At 42.2% G+C, this 11,829-nt stretch overlaps 1 long non-coding RNA gene across 1 annotated transcript; it reads right to left on the bottom strand.

The window, feature by feature from the left end:
* Positions 1-1,228: 1,228 nt before the first annotated feature.
* Positions 1,229-11,724, bottom strand: LOC128408366 (uncharacterized). The gene is made up of 3 exons (XR_008329054.1): positions 11,093-11,724; positions 2,599-2,750; positions 1,229-1,325 (listed from the first exon to the last, which is right to left on the bottom strand). It is a non-coding gene; the product is annotated as an uncharacterized LOC128408366 (long non-coding RNA).
* Positions 11,725-11,829: the final 105 nt, after the last annotated feature.

The following is an 11,829-nucleotide window of genomic DNA, read 5'->3' as shown; positions in this document are numbered from 1 at the left end:
CTCCACATATGTCTGGACATAAGCCCAGCCCACAATGACTGAGGTCCCAACTAGGTCTGAGATTGGATTTCTTGAAGTCTTCTTCCAGTTGTTGTTGTTGTTGTTGTTGTTGTTGTTGTTGTTGTTGTTGTTGTTGTTATAAAGGCATATGCAAGTGACGGAAGAGTTGGACTGCGGCCACAGTGCTAAGGAGAGGGGAAACCAACCCTTCCCTCTGGTGCTATTTTCCTCCCTTCTAATTTCCCCTATTCCCAGCGGCTATTAGCCATGAAACGGGAAAACAACATATACTTATACTGAACCCACCTTTGCTCTCTCTGCAGCTAAGAGCAAGGGGGAGTGTGGTGGGTTGAAGTCAAGAGCTGATTACAGATCTCCCGTGCCATGTCTAAAATGGCCTTGAATTAATTTAGTTCCTTCCTTACCTGAGAAATTCCCCACCTGATTGTGCCAACAAAGATATGTATCTCTAATGGTGAAGATAAATGTGTCTACCTCTGCCCCCCTGCCCCTCCATAAAGGTTGAGAAACTTAGTGAGGATTTGTTGGAGCAAAGGGAAGGGAAGAAAACGGCACTTTGCTAGATCCACCAGCTTTGCAGTGGAATTTTACAAGGAAGAGAATCAGTGGTGGCTGGTGGTCCTGGAGACTGGTGGGGTGGAAGGCAGGGAGCTCAACAGTCAGTGACCAGTGGTAGGGCCAAGTAATTCTAGCCTTGTTCTCCTCATTCTCATCCCTACTGGGTTTAAGAAGGGGGAAACAGAGACTAAGGAGGGGGAAGCTGACAGCCCGTGCTACCCCACTGTACTGGCTGGAAGAAATTAGACTGGTAGGGGCTGTCTGAGAACAGACGTGAAGCAGGTGAATTTGGTAGTTTCAATTTCTTTCAGTTTCTCATTTTTTTCCAATCTGAAGTTCAGTGCTCCACATTTCCTCACCAGTTTGCAATTTTTAAAAATCCTCATGAAAATTCCTTACTATTTAATTTCTCTGACCACACACATTTTGTATGCAGTTTTGCAAAGCAATTTCCCCTAACGTAATGAATTTTATATATTATTTTCACTAATATGTGTGTGTTTATGCACACTTCGCCCTAGCACATGCATTTTTGTATACGTTACTTGGCTGGAAAACTGCATTACAAATTTCAGAGAAGTGCAAATTTCATAAAATGGTTGTGCTTTGGTCCATGTATTGTTTTGGAAAGTGCAAATTAGGTAAGCTCACCTTCAAGTGCAAACTGAATCATGTTTCTCCTCCATCCCTAGTGATAGATTGGTGCTGGTGGGGCAGCCTCCACTGCATAGGATGGACTAGGTTGTCTGAGAATAGAAGTGAAATATTCACAAAAATAAAGTATCATTATCTTTTGGATTTAATTGATGGGCTAGGTTAAGGAAATTAAAGGTGGAAACTTGAAATGATATATATGATGCTGTTTGGGAATCAGTTCACACTTGTAAGTTTAAGGGGATTTCAGATTCTCCGTGTAATTGAGACAATGGTTAAATTCAGCTGGAAATCAGGATTCCATGGAAAAGATTGTTTTGAGGAGTTGGGATAAAATGCTAAATGAACAGGAAGTGTCTCTACCTGCTGTCATAGATTAGAGAACCTGTAGAGTGTCTCCCCCCCCCCCAAATTCTGTCACATCCACAGCATTGGACCTTAAGAGCCTCATGTCAGGAAAGCAGGAAGTAGCATTTTTTAATCTTCCTTTTTGCTATTGAGACGGCAATATAGATTGGCAAATCAAATATCTGTTTATGATAGCTAAGTTGGTAACAATTATGCTGGCTTTGTATAGAGTATGAGATCTGTGCTCTGAGAGGGTAGCAATTTTGCATGACTCAGGCCAAACTAGATATTACACTTGGGATGGGTGTAACAGTCTCCCAATTTTTTAAAAAACGAAAACAGCTGCAGGAGGCTGCCACTTTTAGCAGAACCGAAGGGGAGTGGCTGCTTAACCATGCAAAATCATTTCCTTCCTTTCTGTCTCCCCCCTCCTTTCTTATTTATCCATGGGAGAAACACACAGGGTGTGTCATGAATGATCCATGATCTAAACAAATAAACAATATTCTGATTCTCCCATGCCTATTCCCGATTAATGAGATATCCTCTCATCATAAACTGCAAGTTCAACTCTTAAGCAAGTAAAAATTCACAACACACGACAAATACCCTTCCTGTCTGCAATATAGTCCAAAGAAACTCTTCCACCCCATTTAGTATTTTCAATGTTGCACTGGTTCTCAGAAAATGTATTTTCTACAGACTGGCATAAGAACCAGTTTACCTTTTAAGAACAGGGTTCGTGCTTTACTATTAATAATAATCTGGAAGCCATAGCCTAGGGTTTGCTCCCATTGTCACACACATTTTTCAGACAGCATCTTCACATGCATCAGGAGGTGATTATGGTTTCACACATTCTGCACAAGAATTACTCCACCAATGTCAACACAACAGTTAATCAGAGGAATAAGGTCTGATAGACTCCATTTGTGGAGAGGAAGGTCCTCTGCATTCCTCTTTGCCTCTCCAAACATTCCCACACAGCATAAGACCATTACAATGAACCCACCATACCTGTTTACCAGAACCATCTTGGTAGGCTGGGACAGAAGAACGAGAATGGTGTGCAGGATGCCTTGGACTGCAAAGCTGCACTGCAGTGGGGAACAAGCCCCTCTTGAGAAGTAATGGTGTGAACTCTCTTCCTCCACCCAGCTGTGCAGTATCTAGGTGTAAAATAAACCATGTATTTTAAAGCGCCACACTCTTTGACATGCCTGGATTCCCAATGGAAACACAACCCTGTAACCGCCTGGAATCTTGCTACCACTCAGCAGAGACTGGAGGTGGCACACAACCTTCATAAGCATATAGGTCTTATGACATCAAGCATCCTTGTCTACTACAAACACTGTCTACTTTAGCTAAAATGGCAGCAGTTTGGGAATGGAGGAATTAAGCCAAGTTGAGTTACAGGTATCTCAACAATGGTATCTCAGCGATCTGCCTGCATATTAAGCCTCTGTTTGAAAGCACTTTATGAGGATCCACACAGAGAGTTAGAAGTAGTACTAAACTTGGTTAAAAAACAAAACCCCAAAGCCAGCTGCTGAGTATCAATTGCCTCAACCAACATGTAGGAACCTTTGCTATGAACACAACTGCTGGCTCTCCTGGAGCGGGTTTGTGCATGGACAACAAGGTTAAGAAAGCCCAGGGTGGCACCTAGCTTGGTTATTGCAGGTCTTTTATCACGTACAGTCTATCTGTTTGGCACATTATGGTTATAAGATTTCCTAATAGATAAAATGTCTTTTAAGTACCAGAGGGAGATTGGGGGTACAATACAATATAGCTTTTATTTATAAAGCCTTTTACAAATGTCCCAGGGAGCTATTTTGCAAAGGCAGGAGCAGACAAGTACAGCACGATAACCACGAATCACAGTTCATTCACTGCACATCTTATGTCACGGGGTCTGATTTCAGCTTTAGCTCTAAAACCAAACAGGGAATTTGCTTGGTGAGTTTCTGCTGCTAGTGTCTTGACAGTATAATCTTATCACTGTTTACATGGGGTGTATGGATGGGCAAACTTGACCATTTCAGTTTGTCTCCAACTCATTTTTCCAGTCTTAAATTCAATTCTACACATTTGCACATTAGTTAATCTCTCCCCCCCCCCCTTAAAATTAATCATGGAAATGAATCAACATCTTAGTGCAATTTTCTCCTATCTATGTGTTTGTATGTGATTTTACTTAAAATACAAGTTTTTGCAAAGCAATGTTCCATAAGGTTATGCATTTTTTCCTGCTATCTTTGTTAATATATGCATTTTTTCTGCTATCTTTGTTAATATATGAATTTTCTACATATAGGGGTAGAGAACTGCATTGCAAAATTCTAAAAAGTATTAATGTTGAAGGAAGGCTGTGTGCTCTTTTGCATATTGTTCAAGACACTGGTGTTTCTTGCTACCCTTCCACTTGTGTTGCATCTGAATCCTCTCTCAGGCTCCTCTCCTGGGAGTGGAGATCTCTATACAACCCAACAGAGGTTACTGAGTGCAAGGGCCATCTCCTCTATGGTGAGAGATCTGAGGCTCCTGCATACATGGCGTCATCATGTAGCTTTGCAATTAGAATAGCCATTGAATAATGTCAGGCATATGTGTAGATTTCATACAAAGTTTAAGCAAAGGCAGATTTATAAGTTAAACAGTTCTCCCACCTTGTGGCTAAGCTGAATATTACTGCCAAGATAGCACTTGCGTTAAATAATCAGAGGATGTAAATGCATATTCATCACGGCATGGAGAAAGTGGATAAAGAAAAGTTCTTCCTTAGCCCCATAACATTAGAACTTGTGGATATCCAGGGATGCTGAATGTTTGAAGATTCTGGACAGTTAAAAGGACGCACTTCACCATGCAACACGTAGTTAAACGATGGAACTTGCTCCCACAGGAGGCAGTGATGGCCACCAACTTAGATGGCTTTAAAAGAGGATTAGACAAATTCATGGAGGAGAGAGCTATCCATGGCTACTAGCCACGATGGCTATGCTCTGCCTTCACACCTGGAGACAGCAATACTTCTGAATACCACTTGCTGGAAGCTCCAGGAGGGGAGAGTGCTCTCATGCTCGAATCCTGCTTCCAGGTTTCCCACAGCCATCTGGTCAGTCAATTGAGAACAGATGCTGGGCTAAATAGGCCATTGGCCTGATCCAGCAGGCTCTTCTTGGGTGCCGTCTTAACACTCCGGAAGCTGCGTGTGAAACGTGTTTCATACAGTAATTATTAAAGTTGCTCCACCTAATATTGTGATTAGTCTGTCAGATGCTCCACAAATACTTTTCATCACCTATTTAAGAGCCAGAGGAGCTATAGCACAAAGGGCAGTTGCTGACAAATTATCTCTATAGGCTGAGACCTGTGTCCTGCAATCAATATCCCTCAAATGTAATAAAAAAATATCTGTCCACAAGGTGGGGAAAAAACATCCTTACCCAATGGAGAATATTACCCTAATCTGGTGGAGCAGAAAATCATTAAAAAGCTGCCTTATTGGTCTAACTAGCTCAGTATTATTTACACTGACTCTCTAGGGTTGCAGACAGAAACCCTGCAGACGGGGTTTCCAGCCTACATAGAGGCGCCAGGGATTGAATTTGGGGTCTTCTGCATGCAATGCACGTGCTCTGCCATTGAGTTATGACTTACTGCTTATATAAAGATGTAGCAATTTTTCCTTGTTTCAAGGATTTCCAGCTCTCAAAATGTAATTGAAAATCTCACAATATCATATTTGGTCTCTGTGTGCAAACGTTCAAGGATGCAGTTGAAGGGTGGAGAAAAATCTATAGCAATGATGCCATAACCGAAAAATAGTGAAGAGGGGCAAGCTAACTCCCAACTCCCCCCATTGTAGAACAGCTGGACCACATCAAGTTCATGCATAGGTCGCAAGCAAGCTGGAGACAGTCAGCTTGGGTATCCACAGCAGTGACCAGAGGAGAAATGACTGCTGGGAGGAGTGCAAAGAGAGGAAATGCCATGGTGCATCTGTAACAGCGAAATCAGATGCCTTCATCTGCCCGAACTGCAGTAAAACATGTCTCTCCCATATTGGTTTCTATAGCCACAGCAGGTTTGACTTTACCCCTAATAGTGCATTCTTCCATTACCTCTCAAGACAGATGCCAACAATGTACACTTGCTGAGCATTGATCTGCCAAAAGGCTGGGTGCAGTGCCATCCTATTGAGCTCAAGCCAAGCACGACCTTGTGATAAGTTTAGGAAGACAGAGGTCAGCTCCTTCTTCGACATGATATCACCTATACCTCCAAAGGGGAAAGAGAAAGCTGAAGGAATCAGCTGAGCTTCCTTATGCTGGCCAATCCATGTGAGAATTCTAAGCATGGCCACATAAAGAATGAATGCAGAGTTCCAAGGGAAAGGAGGAGATGAGGGACAGAATGAGAATGAGGACCGACAATATTATTCTACATGGGCTCAGTATGGTACCTCCTCAATACAGTATTCCAGAATAAATTGATGCCAGGAAAACCTGGAAAAATATTACCCTATTACATTGGCTGTCTTCTACAAATTCCCCCTGCCTATAAGGTTACACATAGTATTACTGTGAGTAAACTCCTTTAATACCAACTCCAAAACACACACACAAAACCACATCCCTCAGATCTCAACATTTATCTATGTTTGGTCACAGTTTGGCAAAAAAACCTCAAACAACTCAGAATGAGTGTGATGAACACAGGCTAGTCTATTCTGTGGCAGTGCAGGCAGTCAAAAAGTCTTTTTTCTCTGCCTCCGTTGTGTCAGTGTCCGATCAGGAAAAAAGCAGGGTAATCATCATCATCATCAAGAGCAATATTATAATGTGAATGGCTGTGCTTAATCTGACTTTTGGTACTAATTGTTGAAAGAAACTCCTTCAAGTATATTTCAAGGCATAGATTTATTCTAAACAGATTCATTATACAGAATGGTTATCTAACAACCATTGTCTTAAATGAAGCAGTTGACATGCCTCTTCCATGTGTTCCTACCCATGCCCTGAGCTCATATTCAGATACCCCTCTCTGAATGCCCTCGCAAGCTGAAATACGGTGGGTGGTCACAGGAGAAAAGGCCTTCTCAGCAGCAATTCCTAGTTTATGGAATGTTCACTTGCAACCATCTTTCATGTCTTTTTTGGTGTCAGATACCTTTTTATTTTCACTGACTTTTAAATTTTCATTATTTTACCCCCTCTTACCTTTCTGGAAGATAGTGGATTTTGCTGTTTAGCATGGTTTTCAGCTTTCTGTCTTATATGGATTATTTTAATTCAGCTTTTAGAATTGCATTTTTGTATTTTGTGGTTTTGTTTTGGTTTTGTTACATGCTGCCCAGAAAAGGTGGCTAATAAATACAGTAAATTGTAAGAGCAGAAATAGTAATACTAATAATACAAGGTGTTCAGAAGACCAAGCTCCCAATATTTTCCCAGCAGGTTGTGGCTCAGGGCACAACCCCATGGCCCTTGCAAATGCATCCCAGGCGACATGGGCATAGCCAAAGTTATTGAACTTTTTTTAGGAAGTTGGCAACCGGAGGGGGGGGAATGTTCATGTGCCCCCACTTTCTGCCATGCAAGCAATCAGGGTTGTGAAGTTGGTAGATTGTCTGCCTCCAGTTTTCTCTCCCTTGAAGGGTAGGGTTGTTCTGCCCAGGTTGTAATATAGCCCCCAGTTACACACACATGCATATGCCACTAAAATCAATGGGGCTTAAATTAATTTAGGAGTGGTGTGGCCTCAAAGACCAGTGTACCTCAATTCCTAGGACTTCACGTGCCTTGCCCATGACAGCAGGAAAAGTTTTAAAAGATGAGAAGGTAACAATTCCTTAAGTCCAATAAAATAAAATATACACATATATATCTATATCTATATAATAGAAAATTTGAAAACCACTATCATGTTTTCATGTTCTGAGGATGGAGGAAACTAGTTCAATACCTTGCTTCTTAAAATATATTAACAGAAATAGCATTTGTCTGGTGTTGAAAAGATGCAATGATGTGAGTTTCCTAAGGAAAAACGTTCCAAATAAGGAAGATCTCTCTCTCTTTGTCACCATTCAAATTTCAGCAGGAAGTGGCATCCTGAAAAGTGCATCTTGTAATGTAGATGATATTAAGATCTGGATAGTCTCATACGGTTAAGTGGCATACCTTCAGATACTGGGGTCCCAAACCATATACGTATGGCTTTATTAGTTAAAACTAGTGCCTTGAACTGGGCTTAGAAATGTAGTGGCGACCAATATAAGCAAATGAGGACTGGCAAACCATGTTCTGATAGTTTAATCCCCTTCAGCAACCTCGCTGCCAAATTATGTCCTAACTGAAGTTCCTGGATCATCTTCAAGGGCAGTGCCACGTATAACACATTGCAGTAATCCAATAATGGATGACTTATTCATGCCATATCAAAAATAAGTATAAAGTTAGTGAAAGTTCAGATCATTGAGTACAAACACATATGTCTGAATAAGAGGAAGTTGTGTATGTGGTGTGTGCAGTGCTTTTTTTCCTAAAAAATGTTTAGGGGTACTCTCATTTTGACTCAAGAAAGTCACCATTTTATAGTTCAAATTGGGGGAAATAAATACAGTACATGGACAAAAGTACAAAGATTCACGAAATGTTTAAGGGTATGCGTACCCCTGCGTACCCCCAGAAAAAAAGCACTGGGTGTGTGTATGTGTAGGTCCATTGTTTCACTCAACATTTCTGGATTATAAATGTGTAAAGTATTCAGATGGTGCAACAAGCAGTGATCTGTGTAATGCTGATCACTGTGTCAGGCTGAGTGTTGCCACCCAGACAGTGCATATATTTGAGGGCTTAGCTGTCCATTTCTTATTAGGACAGTAGTAACACACAGAGCAAAAACCCTTAGTTGTTTAGAGTTATTTCTCAAAGCCAACACCACCTTTCAAAATCTGACAGCTGCTCAAGGCCATGAATAGTGCAAACAGCTTTTATTAGCTATTCTTATCTCCCAGATAAAGGGATACTAGCATAAACAATCTATTGGAATGTATAGCTTGAAGAAAGAGTAGATAGAACCATAGGCGCCGACTCCATGGGGCTTGAGGGGGCCCGAGCCCCCTCAAAAATTCGTTTGGGGGGGCTCCGCCCCCCCAATAATCTCCGGCGCCCCTCCAGCAGAGCGCCATCGCCGCCCCTCCCCCAGCCCAAAATGCACAGGGGGGGCGGGCTGCATGCCTCCTGCCCTCCCTCCCGAGCAAAAGCTCCACCCAATTTCCTTTGGAGCTGATTAATAGGCGCAGCACGCTCTCCCCTATTCGCTCACGAGGAGGCGGCGCCACTTTATTTGCATATTCATGAGCTTATTTATTATTCATGAGCTTTCCCGGGCCCCCCCAATATTTTTTATAAGTCCGCGTCGCTGGATAGAACAGTTCAGAAAAAGACAAGCTGAGTTCCCCAAGGAGAAACACAGTCATCTTTCACTGTCTAGCTATGGACAACCTGGACAAGAATGTGGATTTCTATTTAAGGAACAGCAGCAGCAGCATGGCAATCTGTAGTATTCTGCCATCTTTCAATATGCCATGGCCACGTCAGGTTTTAACATCTCAAGATGGAGCAAAAATTCCACTGATTCTTTGCGTTTAAGAAGAAAGTATTATTTTTCTATTAGGAATTGAACTGATATTTTTATTTGTTTATAGTCACTACCCATACATTCCATCCTCCAGTCCTCTTTTGCTTCAATTCCTTTCCCCCATATCTCACACAAATAGATCTTGTATTAAAAGCAATCTGGCAACCTTCCAAAGAGACAGTCTCCAAGAACATCCCTCTAAAGTAATGGAGAAAAAATATGTATATGGCTTCATACCGTGATAGTTGAAAATGAACTTCCTTGGTAAATTTTGACTTAACAAGTGATGGAGAAAAAGTGATTTCTATCACTATCAGTATCGGCTTTTATATTTCTCCGAGGAACCGGGCTGGCCACTTTTGGAGACAGATGTTCTTTCCAGGTGACCTGCTTATTGAGCATTCATCCCAATTTGCTTGCACAAAGTTTGTTGTAGGTTGCTTTACTGTGAGAGTTTTTCTGAGCATTCACTCTTATTTATTTGTGGAGAGGTTGTATGATGTCGCAGCCAGTGATTGTTATCCCACCCCCTTAGAAACTGCCATTCCCACAATTCTTTGGGGCAAGCAGAGACTGTTGAAGTGGCATAAGAGTGCTTTAAATGTATGCTGCCAGGTAATATATATATATTCACTCATATTCTAGGGTAAAGTGTGCATAAATATGCACATATTTGTGGAATAATATACAAACATACATTACATAATGGAAAGTTGTTTTGCAAAAATGTGTGTATTAGGAAAAATATACAGGCAACAATGTGTATATTAGGAGAATGTTGAGTTAATATAGGATATGACAGCTGTTCTACCAGTATAGCGGTGGCATATTCTTCAATACCACTCCCCTAGTGTAGCTGAAATACAGGGTTTCTGGATCAACTAAATAAAATATGATTAAGACTTATTTAATTGGGAGACAGTCCTCATGTTGTTCTACAGATACTACTGTTAAGAAAGAACTGTTAGCCAAACTTAGGGATGGGCATGGGAAGCCATTTAGTCCCTTACAGACAAAAACAAAGATGCTGACATAGTCCCATTATAATAAAACGAGCCTCCACAAAATGAGCACAGATAGTAAAAGCCAATACCACACAGAGTGTATTTCAAAAGTTAACCTTTAAAGTGACAAAAGCATAAATAGTGGTCGCCAGAGTTGTATCTGACCAAAGGGATCCAAAGCCACACAAAATACTTATAACCAGTTTTGATGATCACATAATAAAAAATTAAGTTGAAAATCTACTGGATTCCTTTATGGAGGTCAAAACCATACACGACAATTTTGTTTTGTTTTGAAATGTGAACTTGCTGTTTGAGAGAGATTTCTTTACCCACTCTTCAAACAAACAGCCCCAATGCATTTAGAACTAGAATGATAGCCTCAGATATTGGCACCAGATCTTAAAAGGTTGTTGACTATATACACCTTTAATAAAACAATGTCACAAGTGCACGTTTTGTTTATACCAGATCTCTCAAGGTACACTGCTTGCACATTCCAAAAGAGATCCCTTGCATGCTGTGGACCGTATCGTACTTCATTTGGTGCGGAACTCTGGATGATTGAATGACATCTTGCAATTTCAGGGATCATTTATTCTAGAAGTGAACTTAGGTGGCTTGAATGCCACTGAGAGAAGAACCAAAATGGGGCCACCGGGAAGCGAGTGAGACATCCATATGCTCAAATCCAAAGATTTTCGGGGAGGGGATATTATATCAAAGAACTCAATTTTGGCAGGGGATGGGTAACAGTTCCACACCACACGCCTCCTTCAAAGAATCCAGGGAACTGTAGTTTGTTAAGGGTGCTCTTTGAGGGGAAACCATAGTGCCCAGGGTTTTTTGTATACCTGGAGTAGCTCTGCCCTCCGTTGAAAAACCAGAACGGAGAAGAATGGCCAGTTGGGAGGACAAGCAAGGCTGATGAAATGAATTCTCCCTAGCAAGCGAGAATATACATTGCAACGCTTTTGTGGAAGGTCTCACTTGCTTCCGCTATTTACAAACTCCTCGCAGCTTTTCAGTGTCCCCTTTTTTGGATAGGACGACTTGCAACTACCACTGAGCATTACTTTGGCTGCAATCCTTAAAGGTGCGTCACCCTACCACCCCCGGCCTCTCTTGCCTGGAAGCCGACCCTCGCCTGGGAAATTGCCCTTGACTCGCTTCTCTTTGATTTGTTTTCATGGTGGCTACGGCAGAACCACAATTCCCAGCATGCCAAGGGCTACCGTTGACGCTTTGGGACGCGACGCTTCCCAGCCCCGTTAGGCCGTCTCCAACTACCACACCCGCACTGAGAACCAGAAAGGAAACGATTTTCTTCCCTCCCTCCCAACGATACCGCGCTAGGCTCGGTTACAGAGGACTCGCTCAGTGACGTGCAGCCGTGACGTAAACCGCGTACATTAAGGCAAGGCCTCGGAGGACGCTGGGAACTGTAGTCCTATGTGTGGGGAAGGTCACTAGAGCCGTTGGAGAAAGAGGAGGAAGTCTCTACTGCGCCTGCGTGGATATGCCTGCCTGTTAGCGCGCGGGCGAGGTGCGGGAGGGGGGGCGGTGCGTGGCAGGAAGCGGAAGGAGGCCG

The sequence above is a fragment of the Podarcis raffonei genome, chromosome 2 (genome assembly GCF_027172205.1).
Source record: "Podarcis raffonei isolate rPodRaf1 chromosome 2, rPodRaf1.pri, whole genome shotgun sequence".
Taxonomy (NCBI): domain Eukaryota; kingdom Metazoa; phylum Chordata; class Lepidosauria; order Squamata; family Lacertidae; genus Podarcis; species Podarcis raffonei.
This window is presented reverse-complemented; position numbering and strand designations above follow the sequence as displayed.